The following is a 19,272-nucleotide window of genomic DNA, read 5'->3' as shown; positions in this document are numbered from 1 at the left end:
CTCCCCCTCCACCTAGCATCGAGGAAACCTCTGAGGACGAGGTGGACACAGCAGATGTCACAGTCTCAATGCCATTACCACCTGAAGAAGATGAATTTCCAGGTGCAGGAGGCAGGGTACAGCCTGGTACGTGCTGCCTATATCTGAGGCACAGTTGGAGGATCTGGATCCAGTGCATAAACACGTGTGGATAAAGATGTGGATGCTTTGGAGAGGGTTCAGAGGAGGTTTACCAGGATGCTGCCTGGACTGGAGGGCTTATCTTATGAAGAGAGGTTGACTGAGCTCGGTCTCTTTTCATTGGAGAAAAGGAGGAGGAGAGGGGACCTAATTGAGGTATACAAGATAATGAGAGGCATAGATAGAGTTGATAGCCAGAGACTATTTCCCAGGGCAGAAATGGCTAGCACGAGGGGTCATAGTTTTAAGCTGGTTGGAGGAAAGTATCGAAGGGATGTCAGAGGCGGGTTCTTTACACAGAGAGTTGTGAGAGCATGGAATGCGTTGCCAGCAGCAGTTGTGGAAGCAAGGTCATTGGGGTCATTTAAGAGACTGCTGGACATGTATATGGTCACAGAAATTTGAGGGTGCATACATGAGGATCAATGGTCGGCACAACATTGTGGGCTGAAGGGCCTGTTCTGTGCTGTACTGTTCTATGTTCTATGTTCTAAACGCTGTAGGAGAAGTTACAAGAAAAATAACCGGCCTACATTCCAGGACTTAGAGGGGGACGGATGTAGTGATTGGAATGAGATCAGCCAGAGAGACCTTAAAAATATCGGTTTCCCGATTGAGACTATTAACCTTGTCCAATTAGGGAGCCCTGGCTGACAGATATAAACAGAAGGGTTATGGGTTCTCCTCACTCTAGGAGCCGCTCTGTGCTAGCAGGGTCAGTGTCAAGAAGTATGCACGTGTAAATGCAGGGTGACTTGGTAGCAGGACACAAGCCGCCATGGGGTTATTTGAGACAGAGTATGTGCTTGTGTGTGAGACAGAGAGTGCGTCTCTGTGTGTGTGTTTTTATTTTATTTACCCATGGGATGTGGACATCGCTAACTGTGCCAGCATGTCTAGTCCTTACTTGCCCTTAAGAAGGTGGTGGTGAGCTGCCTTCTTGAACCGCGGTAGATCATGTGCTGGAGGTTGACCCAGAATATCCTTAAGAAGGGAATTCCAGGATTTTGACCCAGCGGCTGTGAAGGAACGGCAATATATTTCCAAGACAGAATGGTGAGTGGCTTGAAAGGGAACTTGCGTGGGTGGTTTCCCATGTATCTGTTGCCCCTTATGCTTCTAGATGGAAGTGGTTGTGGGTTTGAAAGGTGCTAAGGACCCTTGCTGAATTTCTGCGATACATCTCATGGATAATACACACTGCTGCTACTGAGCATTGATGATACTGAGCATGGTTATGGTGTGGTGCCAATCAAGCGGCTGCTTTGTCCTGGATGGTGTGAAGTTTCTTGAGTGTTGTTGGAGCTGCACTCATCCAGGCAAGTGGGGAGTATTCCATCACACTCCTGACTTGTGTCTTGTAGATGGTGGGAGAGTCTTTGGGGAGGCAGGAGATGAGTTATTACATTATTCCTAGTCTCTGACTTGCTCTTGTAGCCACTGTGTTAATGTGGTGAGCCCAGTTGAGTTTCTGGCCAAGAGTTGATAGTGAGGGATTCAGTGATGTTAACACCATCGAATGTCAAGGACCCATGGTTAGATTGTGTCTTATTGGAAATGGCCATTGCCTGGCACTTGTGTGATATAGATATTAGCAGCCCAAGCCTGGATTTTGACCAGGTCTTGTTATATTTGAATATGAGCAGCTTCAGAATTGAGGAGTTGCAAATGGTGTTAAACATTGTGCAGCTATTGAAATTCATTCTGACTTTTGACCTTATAATGGAGGGAAGGTCATTGATGAAGCTGCTGAAGATGGTTGACAGAGCAAGAGAGAGAGGCAGGTAGTGCATAGAACATCGAACAGTACAGCACAGTACAGGCCCTTCGGCCCACAATGTTGTGCCGAACTTTTACCCTAATCCTAAAGTCTATCTAATCTCCACCCCTACCTTATACTATCATCCATATGCCTATCTAATAGCCGCTTAAATGCCCTTAATGAGATCAACTCCACTGTCCTCTCCAGCAATGCATTCCATGCCCCTAACACTCTCTGAGTAAAGAACCTACCTCTGTTGTCTCCTCCGTAACTACCTCCACTCACTTTAAAACTGTTCCCCCTCGTAATAGCTACCTCCACCCTAGGAAAAAGTCTCTGGCTGTCTACTGTATCTATACCTCTGATCATTTTGTACACATCTATCAGGTTACCTCTCATCCTTTGTCGTTCTAAAGAGAAAAGTCCTAGCTCTCTCAATCTTTCCTCATAAGACCTTCCCTCCATTCCAGGCAACATCCTGGACCTTTTCCAACACTTCAATATCTTTTCTGTAATGAGGTGACCAGAACTGGACGCAATGCTCCAGGTGTGGCTAAACCAGGCTTTTGTATAGCTGGAGCATAACTTCACGGCTCTTGAACTCAAACCCTTTATTAATGAACGCTAACAGACCATACGCCTTCTTAACAACTCTATCCACCTGGGTGTCAGCTTTCAGGGAACAGTGGACATGACCCCCATGATCCCTGCTCCTCCCTGCTGCCAAGAATCTTTCCGTTAACCCTGTATTCTGTTTTCAAACTTGTCCTTCCAAAATGAATCACCTCACACTTTTCAGGGTTAAACTACATCTGTGAGTTCTCAGCCCAGCTCTGCATCCTATCAATGTCCCTTGGTAGTCTAGAACAGCTCCTCCACATTGTCCACAACTCAACCCACCTTTGTATCATCTGCAAACTTACTAATCTATCCTTCCATTCCTACATCCAAATCATTTACAAAAATCAAATAGAAGAGAACCCAGAACAAATCCTCGTGGTACACCACACGTAACAGAGCACCATGTTGAACATTTTCCATTCACTACCACCCTTTATTTGCTAAGGGTCAGCCAAATCTGAATCCAATCTGCCACATTTCCCCCCTATCCCATGCCTCCTTACTTTCTGTATGAGCCTACCATGGAGAACCTTATCAAATCCCTTTCTTAAATCCATGTATACCACATCCACTGCTCTACCTTCATCCAAATGTTTGGTCACCTCTTCAAAGAATTCAGTAAGGTTTGTGAGGGATGATCTACCCCTCACAAATCCATGCTGACTATCACGAATCAAACTGTGCCTATCCAAGTGATCATAAATCCTATCTCTCCGAGCTCTTTTCAATAATTTGCCCACCATTGACGTAAGACTAACTGGCCTGTAATTTCTGGGGTTATCCCTATTCCCTTTTTTAAACAAGGGAATGACGTTTGTCTCACTCCAATCTTCCAGCACTATGCGCGTAGACAGTGAGGACGACAAGATCATCACCAAAGGCACTGCGATCTCTTCCCTCGCTTCCCACAGAATCCTTGGATAAACCCCAAGAGGCCCGGGGAATTTATCCATCTTCAATTTCCTGAAAATTCCTATCACATCTTCCTTACTAACATACACCTCTAGCCTACCAGCCCTGTTTCACACTGTCCACCCCTACAACTAGGTCCCTCTCAGTTGTGAATACCGAAGGAAAGTATTCATTAAGGACCTCTCCTATCTCTTTAGGCTCTGTGCACAAATTCCCTTTACAATCCTTGATCAGCCCTAACCTTTCTCTGGTCATTCTCTTATTCCTCACGTACGTGCAAAAAGCCTTGAAGTTTTCCTTGATCCTATCTGCCAAGGTTTTCTCAGGTCCCCTTATAGCTTTCCTGAGCCCTTTCTTCAGCTCCTTCCTAACTAACATATATCCCTCTGGAGCCTTTTCCGTTCCTTGTTTCCTAAATTTTCCTAACATCCTTCTTCCTCTTAACCAGTCATTCAAACTCTTTTGAGAACCACTCAACCGCATCTTCCCTTTTTGCGAGGGGCAAACATATCGAGCACACACAGTGTGCATTCCTTAAACAAAGTCCACATTTCAGTAGTGCTCTTCCCTAACAACATCTGTTCCCATTTTATGTTACCCAGTTCTTACCTAACAGAATTATAATTACCTTTCCCCCAATTATAAACCTTACCCTGCTGTATGTACCTATCCTTTTTCTTGGCTGTTGTAAAAGTAACAGAGTTATGATCGATACCGCCAAAATTCTCTCCTACTAACAGGTCTAACACTTTACCTAGTTCATTGTCAAGCACCAAATCCAAAGTGGTCTCTCCTCATGTTGGTCTATCTACTTACTCTGTCAGGAATCCTTCCTGAACGCACTGGACAAAACCTGCTCCATCTAAACTATTACAACTAAAATGTTTCCAATCAATATTTGGAAAGTTGAAGTCAACCCTGTGAAGTCTGCACCTTTCCAGTATCTGCCTCCCAATCCACTCCTCCACTTCTCTGCAACTATTAGGGGGTCTGTAAAAAAAAAAACCAACAAAATGACTGCTCCTTTCTTGTTCCTGACCTCAACCCAAACTGACTCTGTAGTCATATCATTCGGGAACTGCCTTTCAGTAGCTGCTATACTAGCCCTGACTAGCAATGCCACTCCCCTGCCTCTTTTCCCACCCTCTCCATTTCTTTTAAAGCATCTAAATCCTGGAACTTCCAACAACCATTCCTGCCCCTGAGTTACCCAAGTTTCTGTAATGGCCACAACATCGTAGTTCCAAGTACTGAGCCATGCTTTAAGTTCATTCACCTTAATTCTGATACTTCTAGCATTGAAGTATACACACTTCAAACCATCCCTGTGTCCACAATTACGCTCCATCGACCGCTTTTCTTAATTAACGACCTCATTCCCTGTTGTGTCTGTTGGGAGGCTGAATACCTCATCCTATCAATTAGACATCCAGTTCCCCAACCCCTGCCAATCTAACTTAAATCTCCTGTGGCCATTCTACTGCAAAATAGCTATCCTGCTCTGGATAGTGTTGAGGGGAATGACCTCTCAAGGGAAAACAGTAGCAGCCAAACTCATTGCACCATGGTTGTTTCTGCAGCAGAGGGGAGGGGTAAAAAATGGTTACGGGGGCGCAATTGTAAGGGGAATAGACAGGCATTTCTGTGGCCGCAAATGAGACTTCAGAATGCTATGTTGCCTCCCTGGTGCTGGGGTCTAGGATGTCTCGGAGAGGGTACAGGACATTCTGAAGGGGGAGGGTGAACAGCCAGTGATCATGGTACACATCAGTACAAGCAACATAGGTTAAAAAAAGGATGAGGTCCTGAAGGCAGAATACAGGGAACTCGGAAGAAAGTTGAGAAATCAGACCTCAAAGCTAGTAAGCTCAGGATTACTACCAGTACCACATGCTAGTCAGAGGAGAAATGTCAGGATATACCAGATGAATATATTGTTGCAAAGATGGTGCCGGGGGAAGGTTTCAGGTTCCTGGGGCATTGGGACCAGTTCTCGGGGAGGTGGGGCCTGTACAAATTGGACGGGTTGTACCTGGGCAGAATTTTTTTATCAAGATGGAGAGTGAGGTTGTTGATTCGGAGACCAGGGCGCTGAACCTTAATAAAGGGAACTATGAGGATATGAGGTGTGAGTTGGCGTTGATGGATTGGGGAGAGTTACTTAAAGGAATGACAGTAGATCGGCAATGGTAAACTTGTAAGGAATGCATGGGGGATCTGCAACAATTGTTTACTCCTGTCTGTCGCAAAAGCAAAATGGGTAAGTGGGCCAATCCATATCTTACACAGGAAATAAGAGACAGTATCCAATCCAAGAAAGGAGCATGCAGATTAGTTAAGAAAAATAATAAATCTGAAGATTGGGAGCAGTTTCGAATTCAGCAAAAAAGGACCAAGGGATTGATTAAGTTGGGGAAAATAGGGTATGAAAGTAAACTCAAGAGAAGCTAAAGACTGACACTAAGAGTTTCTATAGGCACGTGAAGAGAAAGAGATTGGTAAAGACAAATGTACCCCCCCCCCCCACAGACAGAAATGTGACTGTATAATTGGGGTCTAAGAAATGGCTAAGGAACTGAATACATACTTTGGTTCCGTCTTCACAAAAGAGGACACAAATCAGATACTAAAATTGTTGGAAGATGCAGGATTCAGTGAGAGGACAGAACTGAGAGAGAGCAGTGTTAGTAAAGAAATGGTGCTGGAAAAATTATTGGGATTGAAGGCCGATCAATACCCAGGGCCTGGTGAATCCCCAGGGTCTGATAATGTACGACCCAGAGTATTTAAGGAAGTAGTTCCAGAAATAGTGGATGCATTAGTGGTCATCTTTCAGGATTCTGTAGACTTTAGAACAGACCCTGCAGATTTGACCGTGACTAATGTCACTCCAATATTCAAAAAGTGGGGTAGTGAGAAAACAGGGAATTATAGACCAATGAGCCTAACATCAGTACTGGGCAAAATTCTCAAATCTATTGTCAAGGATTTTATAAAGGCGCATTTAGAAAGCAATGTCAGGATCAGACAGAGACAGCATGGATTTATGAAGGGAAATTCATGCATGACAAAACTGTTGGAATTCTATGATGATGTAACTAGTAGAGTTGACAAAGGGGAGCTGGTCAGTGTAGTGTATTTGGACTTTAAGAAAGTGTTTGACAAAGACCCATATAAGTGATTAATGTGCAAGATTAAAGCTCATGGGATTGGGGGAATTATATTGAGATGGATAGGAAACTGATTGGCAGAGAGGAAACAAAGAGTAGGAATTACTGGGTCCTTTTCAAATTGGCAGATAGTAACTAGTCGGATGCCACAGGGATCAGTGCTGGGACCCTAGCTGTTCACAACATATATTACTGATTTGGATGGCAGAACAAAAAGTAACATATCCTAGTTTTTCAAATGATACCAAGTTGGGTGGGAGGGTGAACTGTGATGAGGATCCTTCAACATGATCTCAACAGGATGGGTGAGTGGGCGAATCAATGGCAGATGCCGTAAAATTTGTATAAGTGTGAGGTTATTCACTTTGGAAGCAAAAACAAGAAGGCAGATTACTACCTGAATGGCTGTAAATTGGGAGAAGGGAGTGTTAAGTAGGACCTGGTGCACCAGTCTTTGAAGGTAAGCATGCAGGTGCAGCAGCGGTAAAGAAGGCAAATGGTATGTTGGCCTTCATTGCGAGAGATTTTGAGTACAGGAACAGGAATGTGTCGTTGCAGTTGTACAGGGACTTGATGAAGCCACAACTAGAATATTGTGTGCAGTTTTGGCCTTCTTTTCTGAGGAAGGGTGTTCTTGCTCTCAAAGGAGTGCAACAAAGGTTTACCAGGCTGATTCCGGGAATGGCGGGTCTGATGTACGAGGAGAGATTGACGAGGTTGGAATTGTTTTCACCAGAGTTCAGATGAATGAGGGGGCATCTCATAGAGATTTATAAAACTGTAACAGGACTGGACAGGGTAGATGCTGGGAGGATGTTCCCGATGGTGGGTGTGTCTAGAACCAGGGGTCACAGTATGAGGATTCTGGGTAGATCATTTAGGACAGAGATGAGGAGACGTCTCTTCAGCCAAAGAGTGGAGAACCTGTGGAATCCATTACCACAGGAAGTAGTTGATGCCAATGCATTGAATGCATTCAAGAGGCAGCTAGATATAGTTCTTGGGGTGAATGAGATCAAAGGTAATGGGAAGAAAACAGGATTAGGCTGTTGAGTCGGACGATCAGCCATAATTGTGAAGAATGGTGGAACAGGCTTGAAGGGCTGACTGGCCTCCTGTTACTCCTTTCTTCTATGTTTCTATGTTGAGCCAAGGACATTACCATCCAGGACCTCCTGCAGAGATGTCCTCTTCTCATGCTCAAGCACCGTTACCTCTTGTGTCCCCCACCAGTGGTCTGCCCTTAACCCCTGTCTATTTCCCATCTATGTGCTGCCCCTTAGAAACACCATCTGAAAGCACATTACCAGTTTCCACGTGAACAACCATAGTACCCAGCTCCAGCTCACCATTGTCTGTAAATTATCAGATTGCTTATCCAACATCCATGATTGAATGAGCAGAAATTCCTTTTAAGCAAATATCAACAAGGCCGAAGATGTTTTCTATGACCCCCCAGTCACAGAATCCACCCCGCTCCCTGGGAAATGAATACAACTTTTTTGCAGACTGAGTGTTTTACTTGACTTCGCCTGCATCCATTCGACACCATCACTAGGGTTGCTTGTAATGCCTTCCACACCATTTGCTGAAATCCATTTACTTGCCTTTGTTTCCTCAATGACATTGCACTCCTGGGCAGCACATGCTGTAATCTAGAGATCATTGGAGACTCTGCTGCCCATGTCCTCACTCATGCCCAAGTCCTGTCCACCTGCACCCCTGTGTTGGTTGACCTACATTGATTCACGGTTAAGCATCGCCCAATCTTAAAATTCTCAGCTCTGTTTCCGTGTAGGCTCGCCTCTCCTTGTGTAATTTCCTCCAGTCCTACAACCCTCCTAGATATTTCCGCTCCTCCAATTCTGGACTCTTGACCATCTCTCATTATAATGGCCCACCATTCCCTCTCTAATCCTCTGCTCACTTTAACTTTCCTTCCTCCTCGAATGTGTAGAAAGTGATTTGTCTACAACCAGGTCCTCTACTCATTTCTCCATAGGCCTAGACTTGCACTATCCTTTTCAGTTGTTCATAAAAATTTCCTTGTTCAATCTCAACTTGCTTAACAAGGTTTTGCTCCTTCTCACTCTTGGCTTGTACCCTTCTCTGACCTTCTTTCAACCACCTCCCACAGCAAGTTCTCACACTTACAACAATGTTCGGGCCTTTTCTCAATGACTTTTGCTGACAATCTTTCCTCATCAGCCATTTTCTCAAAAACAAATTAAATGGCATTTTTGACAGAAGGAAAGGTTCTTTAGATTCTTAAGAGGAATATAATAAAACAAAGCTTGACGCTAAGCCTCATTTGAGGCCTGGGGTGGGGTGGGAGCCAAATGGCCTAAGAGCTTGGTCGAAGAGAGAGGTTTTAAGGAACATTTTATAGGAGGAGATTGAGATAGAGAAGGTGAGAAAGAAAATTCCCGAGTTTAAGACCAAAGTAACTCTCAACAATAAAATATGGCTCAATTATAATTAGGAGAGATGCAGAGGATAACCATATTATCTCCAATACTTTTAACTGTGGACCATGAAGGAGATTTCATAGATTGGGAGGGATGGGGATGAGGCTATGGAGGAATTTGAAAACAAGGCTGAGAATTTTTCAAATCAAGACATTGAGAGGAAGCCAGATCAGGTCAGTGAACGTAAGGGTAATGGGTAGACAGGAGATGTCTGTGTTCAGGCGCAACAAAAGATGGGATGAGGATTTCAGCAGCTGATCAGCTGCGACATGAGTCTAGCTGGGCGACTTTACAGAGGTGGAAATAAGCAGTCTTAGTGATTAGTGCGTATGGGATCAAAAGCTCATCTGATGTTCAAATGTTATTGTTGAAGGGATGGAGCCTATAACAAGGGAACACTCCTGGTTACTTGCTTACATTTTTCTGCATTAAGGTCTATACGAACGCAAATTGTTGTTTTGAGTGTGCTCGCCCAAGATGTTCAAGCTCTGACTGTGTTCCCCTGAGATACTTACATTCAAAGTTTGTTCCATGGGGATACTTGTGTTCAGTGTCTGTTCCCCAGGATACTTAGATTAAAAGTGTGTTCCATGGGGTATTTGTGTTCAGAGTCTATTCCCCTGGAATAATTGTACTCAGAGTGTGCTTTGCGCTGATAGTTTCCTCCTCCTCAGTTCTCTTCAGGTTTGAAAGGAGTTCTTGTGGAAATTCTGTGGTATTAAGCTATAATTGTTTAATTGTTATCTAGAATGAAAAGGAAATGATGGATCGAAAAGCTTCCAAATAAAATGTGTCAGTGTTGGTATAATCAGGCTTCATTTGCCTGCTTTGGAATCTAAAGAGGAACTAAAAGATGGCTCAGAAATGCAGCACCTGTGGATTCTTGGCTTGTCATTTTATTATGAATCAGTAGCAGCTGTCACTCACTTCTGGAATCAGAGGTGAGTGGGTTCAAGCCTACTCTTGGGATTTAAGTAGAAATGCATCTGGGCCACCAGCACGGTTGTGAGGCAGGTCTACACTGTCAATGGTGCGGTCTTACAGATGTGACATTAATCTGACCCCTCTTTGCTCGTGGATGGATGTAAAAGATTCCATGACACTGTGCCAGAGAGAGCATGGGAGTTCTTCCGGTGCCTCAGCCAATGTTTGTCCCTGACCCAGTATTGTTTCCTAATGGCAAATTGGTTTTTGAACATCTTGCTTCAAACAGTTGGCCAAAGAGTGCTTTTAGGGTGCCTTGAAGTTGTGAAGGGTGCTGTATAAATGCAAGTCGTTCCCTTCCTGAGGATGACAATGCCATCAAGAGCAAGAGAGAAGGTTCAGGCAGCAGTCAAACTTAATTATCCCATTCTAATGGCACCTTCTCCAACATTCCTTACCCTCTGAAGGAGATCATCCATTATTGTTTCTGATCCCATTAACAGAATATGTGCCTGGGCTGAAAATTACATGCAGTACCCTCCAAACATATGAACTAAGAGCAACAGTAGGCCATTTGGCCCCTCACATCTGTCCCACTGATAAGATCAGGACCAACCTGATTGTGGCCTCAGCTCTACTTGCCTTTTAGTCCCTTCATTCCATTTAACTCTGGTCAATCAAAAATGCACGTAACTTGGCTTAATATTCAAAGATCAAGCCTCTGCTGCTCTGTGGTCAAGAGAAAGGAGGCAGTGGCCTCGTGGTATTATTGGTAGACTATTAATCCAGTGATAACAAAGTGTGGAGCTGGATGAGCACAGCAGACCAAGCTGACGTTTCATGCCTAGACCCTTCATCGGAAAATGCTTTTCTAATGAAGGGCCTAGGCCCAAAACGTCAGCTTTTGTGCTCCTCTGATGCTGCTTGGTCTGCTGTGTTCATCCAGCTGCACACTTCGTTATCTCAGATTCTCCAGCATCTGCAGTTCCCATTATCTCTGATGCAATATTAATCCAGTGACCCTGGTAATGATCTGGGGATATAGGTTCAAATGGCAATTGTTGAAACTTGGATTCAAATAAAAAATCTGGAATTAAGAGTCTAATGATAACCATGAAAACATTGTTGATTGTCAGGAAATCTGGTTCATTAATGTCCTTTTGGAAAAGAATTCTGCTGTCCTCAACTAGTCTGGCTTGTGTGTTACTCTAGACTTTCAAAAATGTGGTTGTACTGTTAACTGCCCTCTGGGCAATAAATGCTGGTCTAGCTAGTGACACACATATCCTGTGAATGAATTTTAAAAGAAGTGTATAGACAAGTGAGCCTCTGGGAGATAAGTAAAGACCGTCTATTCACTGGGAAATCCTTTTACTTTTAGACTGTGTTCCCATAGCCCCAGATTCACCACAAGGGAAAAAAAACCTGCCATGTCCCCTCAGGACATCTTTCAATATCTTATCTTTCAATAAAGGTATCAATTTCGATATATTCAATAAAATCACCTCTCATTCTTAACTCCAATAGATACAGGACCAAAATTTCCTCAAGACAATACATTCATTGCAGGAATCAGCTGAGTGACCTTTTCCTGAAGTGTTGGCATGGGCGTCCGTTAGCTCATTTGGTTGGATGGCTGCTCTACAATACAGAGTAATACCAACAGTGTGTGTTCACTTCCCACGCTGGCTGAGGTCACCATGAGACACTTTGCTTCTCAGTCTCTCCCCTTGTTTGAGGTACAGTGACCCTCCAGTTAAACCACCACCGGTCGTCTCTCTCCAATGAAAAAGCAGCTCTGTGGTCTGGTTGAACTATGGTAACTTTGCCCTTATATTTTCTAATAAAGATTTTGTTGTGTTTATATGTACGCCCATTGACTCTCACAAATAAAAGGATTCACTCTGTAATTGCTGGCAGAAGAGGTGGAAGCCACAGAATAAGTGGTAAAGTGTAGTTTCGATAGAATTTAGTATGCTTCAGCAGGAACATGAAGGTTATCTTATTTTTTCATGGGGATGTGAGTGTCACGAGCAAGACCAGCATTTGTTGCATATCTCTAACTGCCTTTGAATTAAATGGCTCGTTCAGACCTACCATTTCTTGGCCAGTGTTGGCTGATACTTTAACTGTCCTATGACTGAGTAATTCCAACAGGTTAAAGTGAGGAAAACTAGGATGGGGAAATGAATGCACAAATACAAGAACATAAATCAGAGCATGAGTAAACTATTTAGTCCATCAAGCCTGTTGCCCCGTTCAGTACATTATGGCTGATTTTAGTCTTCAGTTCTACTTTCTCACCTCTCTCCATATCCTTTGATTTCCCAATAGACCAAAAATCCACCTTGCGTAGAGAATTCCAAAGATTCCCAATCATTTGAATCAAGACATTTCTCTTCCACCCAAACCTGAAATGATCGGCCTTTATCCTGATTAACCTGTCCAAGCTCCAAGAATGTTGAATGTTTCAGTATGATTGTCTGTCATTCTTCTAAACACCAACAAATATTGACCCAATTTACTTTGCTTTTTGTTGGAGGGCAAAAGTCCCCTCAACCCAGGAATCAATCAAGAACCTTCTCAATTGCAAATACATCCTTCCTGACATGTGAAGATCAAAACTGCACATAATATTCCAGTTGGGATCTCTGCAAAACCCTGTACAATTGTAAGAAGACTTCCCTATCCTGTACTCCAATTTCCCTGCAATAATTTGCCTTCCTAACTGCAGATAAATCCTGAAAATGAAATCTAGAAGAGGTTGTATCGTTGCTATGTGACGTGTTGTTTTGGAATCCTATGGTACTGTGCACAGTGCCAATTTTCTCATTGTAGTAAAAATATTATGGCCCCAAAAACAAGTGACTGAGATGGTTACAAGAATCAGCAATTGAAGTTATGGTGAAAGGTTAAACTGAGATGAGGTGAAACTTGACCCAAATTAAAGGGATTCAACAAACATTGATACAGGCATAAAAGAGAAAATGCTGGGGAAGCTAAGCAGGCCTGGCAGCATCTATTCAGGGAGAACACAGTCAATGTTTTTGAGACCCAGTATGACTCTTCTATGGAACTGAAAGGGTTCGAAAGATCCTGTTTTTAACACTGTTGACAGAGGAAGAGGAGACAGTGAGACAGATGGTGAGGGTGCCTAGAGAGTGCTAATGGTGGTAAAGGAGAGTTAGAAATGTAAAATGGTGTAAATAGAGATAGATGTGTAAAATGGATGTAATGAAGATGTGAAAAGGAGATAACGGGTCTTCTCTGTTAAAAACAAAGTCAGCAAAATATGGCCAGGGAGGACGGGGGTTGATGCCGACTGTAGGAGAAATAAAAGACAGAGGTCATGCTCTGAAGTTGTGAAGCTTAATTTTGTGTCCCAGGGCCCATGAATACCTCCACGGAAAATGAAGTGTGCCACAAGTTTGCACTTGGGCAAATAGTCCCAGGTTAATGAGTGAAAGTGGTTGAGTGAAGTCTCAAATGCAGGTTACAAAGAACAAAGGATTACAGTTCTGGAATAGACTATCTGGGAATTACAAGGAATGAATAGTGGAGAAAATATGCAGAAATATGCTGGAGAAAATCAGCAGTTCTGGCTGCATCTGTGGAGAGAATATCAGAATTAACATTTCACGTCCAATATGGCTTCAGAACAGATAATGGGATATGTTTCTGGAAACAGGAGTTGATGAGTACAGTGAGAGGAAAGATAAGTGTGATCAGTCAACCCAGAAACAGCACTGGATGTGTTTAATGGTCTCTCCCTCTTCCTAAAACAACATTCTGCTCCTGAACTAATTGGGTTTCTATCACAGCACACACTGGTTTCGTGTCAGGTTCACATTAGTAGATGCACTCATGTCTGGTTAGGATACAAACCTTTGCCTAATGCACCAGTTACAATGATGAACAGAAAAATGTCAATCTCTGCTGTTCAAATGGTGTGAGATCTTGGTGTCATTTGTAACTCAATGGGTTGCATTCTTGCCTTTACGTCACAAGATTGTGTATCCAAATTCCACTCTGCAAATCTGAGCACGATATCCAGAGTTCAGTGCAGTCATGAAGGAGTGTTGTATTGTCACAATCTTTGTGTGAAATTGAAACTGATGCCCTGTCTGCCGGACATGAAAGATGCCAAAGCAACATGGGCAAGTTAACAGCAACATGATAGCCAATATCTATCCATCACAGAAAGTAGACAATCTGGTCAGTATTATATTGCTGGTTATGGGGGTTTGCTGTGCCCAAATCAGTTATGTTACAACAGTGACTACACGTCAAATTTAATTAACGGACTATCCTTTTTAATATTATGTCTTTGCTAACAACATACCACCTAATTTCCTTTGGAGTATACAATGATTTGTTTAAGTGCACAGCCCCATTAAATCTTCTTTTGCACAGCAGCACATTTGACTTGCAAAGGAACTGTGCAACTGTTCAGTTTAGAGGGAATGGTGTTTGTGAAAGGTACTATATAACTGCAAGTTCTTACTTTCAAGGTAGAAGGGCTGTGCAAAGTTAAAACGTGTGTAGGGCACAGATTAGAAGTCACCAATTGACATCTCAGTAGTGTTTGTCGAATCCTACAGTGCACAGTCAGTTGTTACATCTGTCAATTAAAAAAATGTCACTCTGCACTTGTACACTGGTGTGTCATGGAACAAGCTTGGTGGTAAACAAATATAATCTCCCTCTTAGATAATGAAATGTGAGGCTGGATGAACACAGCAGGCCAAGCAGCATCTCAGGAGCACAAAAGCTGACGTTTCGGGCCTAGACCCTTCATCAGAGAGGGGGATGTGGAGAGGGAACTGGAATAAATAGGGAGAGGGGGGGAGCTGCACCCCCATCTACCTACTAACCTCATCCCACCTCCTTGACCTGTCCGTCTTCCCTGGACTGACCTATCCCCTCCCTACCTCCCCACCTATACTCTCCTCTCCACCTATCTTCTTTTCTCTCCATCTTCGGTCCGCCTCCCCCTCTCTCCCTATTTATTCCAGTTCCCTCTCCCCATCCCCCTCTCTGATGAAGGGTCTAGGCCCGAAACGTCAGCTTTTGTGCTCCTGAGATGCTGCTTGGCCTGCTGTGTTCATCCAGCCTCACATTTTATTATCTTGGATTCTCCAGCATCTGCAGTTCCCATTATCTCTAATCTCCCTCTTCCCTTACTCTGGATCGATGTGGTTCCAGACATGATTTGTAAGGTTTGCCGGACACACTCAGCCTATTGCAAACCCAATACAAACACACACAGTACACACTCAGAAACACACTGCCACCCACTGACCATCACTCCCTCACCTGACCCTCACTCTCTCACACTGATCCTCCCTCGTACTGACCCTCACTCGTTCACACTGATCCTCACTCCCTCACACTGACCTTCACTCATACTGACCCTCACTCCCTCACACTGACCCTCACTCATACTGACCCTCACTCACTCACACTGACCCTCACTCATACTGACCCTCACTCCCTCACCTGACCCTCACTCTCTCACACTGATCCTCCCTCACCTGACCCTCACTCGTTCACACTGATCCTCACTCCCTCACACTGACCTTCACTCATACTGACCCTCACTCCCTCACACTGACCCTCACTCATACTGACCTCACTCTCTCACACTGATCCTCCCTCGTACTGACCCTAACTCGTTCACACTGATCCTCACTCCCTCACACTGACCCTCACTCATACTGACCCTCACTCCCTCACACTGACCCTCACTCATACTGACCCTCACTCCCTCACACTGACCCTCATTCACACTGATCCTCACTCCCTCACACTGACCCTCACTCATACTGACCCTCACTCACTCACATTGATCCTCACTGACGCTGACCCTCAGTCCCTCACACTGACCCTCACTCATACTGACCCTCACTCCCTCACACTGACCCTCACTCATACTGACCCTCACTGACTCACACTGATCCTCACTGACGCTGATTCTCAGTCCCTCACACTGACCCTCACTCATACTGACCCTCACTCCCTCACACTGACCCTCACTCATACTGACCCTCACTCACTCACACTGATCCTCACTGACGCTGATTCTCAGTCCCTCACACTGACCCTCACTGATGCTGATTCTCAGTCCCTCACACTGACCCTCACTCCCACTCACTCACTCTTGGACCCTCACTGCCTGACCATCTCTCTGTGGTTGTTTACTTTTGCACCGACTTGCTTTTGTCAAAATTACACAACCTGGGTACCCCTCATACCTGCCTGGCAGGCAAAGATCATCGTTGGAATTTAGATGATTGAATGTAAAAGGTGTAGCTTGTAATTTGTTTAGTAAACTGCACAGTACTGCCTTTCTATGGCATTGATATTAATGAGAGTTATTTGGCATTTCATTTCGAGACACAATGATATAGTCAGATATTCTCTGAGATTTTGTGTCTTTCTCTCCTTGTTTGGGAGTATTAAAATACTTCAGAAGCAAGTCATTCTGCCCAACAACTCTATGCTGGCCCTTAAGCTCAAGTCTAGCGTCCTCCTGCCGTATTTCGCCTCACTCTACTGCCACATTCCTCTTTCCCATTCCCTATCACATGTACCTTTAACCTTTCTTCATGTGCATTGATGTTAGTGATCTCAACGATCACCTATGAACACATTTCATTTAATAACCAGTAATCAAAAAGCTTTCTGCGGAACTCCTGATTGGTTTTATCACTGTCTTTATTGTATTTATTGCAGCATCACTTCACCTCTGCCATCCCAGTTCCTGGCTTACTGACCTGTGGAAACATTTTCTTTTCAACCATCTGGCCTCTCCCCTTGCTTAAAGACCATCATCAGGTTAGCCCTTCTATCCACAAACAAACCTGATAGTCAAAATCCCTCAGCTTTGGCATTATTCCAGTCAGTCTTTCTCTCCAATCCTTTATAATATGGTAATCACCAGTGTGTTCTGACTAAGCTTAACACATCTTAAATATCACACGAAAGAGAGGCACGTTGGCTGAAATTTTTCATCCTACGCTCATAGGACAGATATATGAACTTTTGTACTCGCTCATGGAATGTAGGCATTACTGGCTAGGCCAGTATTTATTGCCCAGAGGGCAGTTATGAATCATTCCCATTGCTGTCGGTCAGGAGTCACATGTAGGCCTGTCAAAGTAAGGACAGCAGATTTGCTTCCATAAAGAGTGAGATGTTTTCTTTTAAATCAACAATGGTTTCATGGGTCATCATTAGATCCGTAATACCAGATTTTTTTTATGGAATTCAAATTCCACTATATGCCATGGTCAGACTAGAACCCAGATCTCCAGAACCAGTTACTAGTGGTGTCCTGCAAGGGTCGGTGTTGGGTCTACTGCTGTTTGTCATTTTTATAAATGACCTGTACAAGGGCGTAGAAGGATGGGTTAGTAAATTTGCAGACGACACTAAGGTCAGTGGAGTTGTGGATAGTGACGAAGGATGCTATAGATTGCAGAGAAACATAGATAAGCTGCAGAGCTGAGCTGAGAGGTGGCAAATGGAGTTTAACGTGGACAAGTGTGAGGTGATGCACGTTGGTAGGAGTAACCAGAAGGCAAAGTACTGGACTAATGGTAAGATTCTTGGTAGTGTAGATGAGCAGAGAGATCTCAGTGTCCATGTGCACAGGTCCTTGAAAGTTGCCACCCAGGTTGACAGGGCTGTTAAGAACGCATACAGTGTTTTAGCTTTTATTAATAGAGGGATCGAGCACTGGATCCAAGAGGTTATGGTGAAGCTGTACAAAACTCTGGTGCGGCCGCACTTGGAGTATTGCGTATAGTTCTGGTCACCGCATTATAAGAAGGATGTGGAAGCTTTGGAAAGGGTGCAGAGGAGATTTACTAGGATGTTGCCTGGTATGGAGGGAAGGTCTTACGAGGAAAGGCTGAGGGACTTGAGGCTGTTTTCATTAGAGAGAAGAAGGTTGAGAGGTGACTTAATTGAAACATATAAGATAATCAGAGGGTTAGTTAGGGTGGATAGGGAGAGCCTTTTTCCTAGGATGGTGACGGCGAGCATGAGCGGGCATAGCTTTAAACTGAGGGGTGAAAGATATAGGACAGATGTCAGAAGTAGTTTCTTTACTCAGAGAGTAGTAAGGGAATGGAATGCTTTGCCTGCAACGGTAGTAGATTTGCCAACTTTAGGTACATTTAAGTCGTCATTGGATAAGCATATGGACGTACATGGAATAGTGTAGGTTAGATGGTCTTGAGATCGGTATGACAGGTCGGCACAACATCGAGGGCCGAAGGGCCTGTACTGTGCTGTAATTTCTATGTTCTATTACCTGGGTCTCTGCATGAACGCTCTGGTGATAATGCCACGAGGCCATTGTTTCCCATGTCAAATATCAAATGATAACAATAATTTCTACCACTGGAGAAAGGAAAGTGCGGGGGGGTGGCGTTGTGCCAATTGGTTGGCAGGTCAACTCTGAATGGTGAAACTTTACCATGATGATCATTACTGCACCGACTAGCCATCCAATCGTTACCCCCTCTTATACTGAAGTATAAATTGGTATGATTGTTTTAAATTTGACATTGTTGCATTTGGTCCTATGAACATGAGATGGAAAGCTTTGCCGACATGCCTGTCTTGTCAGCAAAATTTAACATATCCTTTCTTTTTCCAATTTGATTGACAAATGAACCCTAATGCTTGGTTTGTTTTTCTCATGGTGCTGTTAATTTGTGTCGATATTTTTAGCAGCTCGTGTATCTGTAGCTCCAGATCCCTTGACTCCATTTCACCATTTCAACTTCTTTTTTCCAAGGAATTCATGACCCCCTTTTATCGTCTAACCTAATCTCATGCAGCAAGCATTTCTACATTAAAATTCATTTGCAAATTTTACATCCATTTTGCAAGTTCATTCATGGTTTTTAATTAATCTGCTTCTGTTACCACATCACAAAATCTCTCCATCAGTCCATCTTGTTGTCTCTGTCACCATCTCTCAGTCACGTTCACACCCTCTAAACTTGGGAGTATGTTCACCCACCCTCAACAAGTTCCATTAACCAAGCTAATGTTTTTCATGCCACTGGGAATTACAGTCGTGTGTGGGTGTCAGAATTGAAATGGTCGTTCCAACACTTGAAGCTGGGAGGGAGACTACTGCCACGTCATTAAGGTTGACCCCCTTTGCTGGCTCGTAACACTGCCCCCTGCAGTTTCATCATTCCCACAATTATGCACT

General features: G+C 43.8%; 1 protein-coding gene across 7 annotated transcripts in view; it reads left to right on the top strand.

The window, feature by feature from the left end:
• The window catches only part of LOC125447480 (adhesion G protein-coupled receptor L1-like), a 518,001-nt gene that overhangs the window by 385,687 nt on the left and 113,042 nt on the right, over positions 1-19,272 (top strand). The window lies entirely within an intron of this gene.

The sequence above is a fragment of the Stegostoma tigrinum genome, chromosome 35 (genome assembly GCF_030684315.1).
Source record: "Stegostoma tigrinum isolate sSteTig4 chromosome 35, sSteTig4.hap1, whole genome shotgun sequence".
NCBI classification, from domain to species: domain Eukaryota; kingdom Metazoa; phylum Chordata; class Chondrichthyes; order Orectolobiformes; family Stegostomatidae; genus Stegostoma; species Stegostoma tigrinum.
Note: the sequence above shows the minus strand (reverse complement) of the source record. Positions and strands in the feature narration are given on the sequence as shown.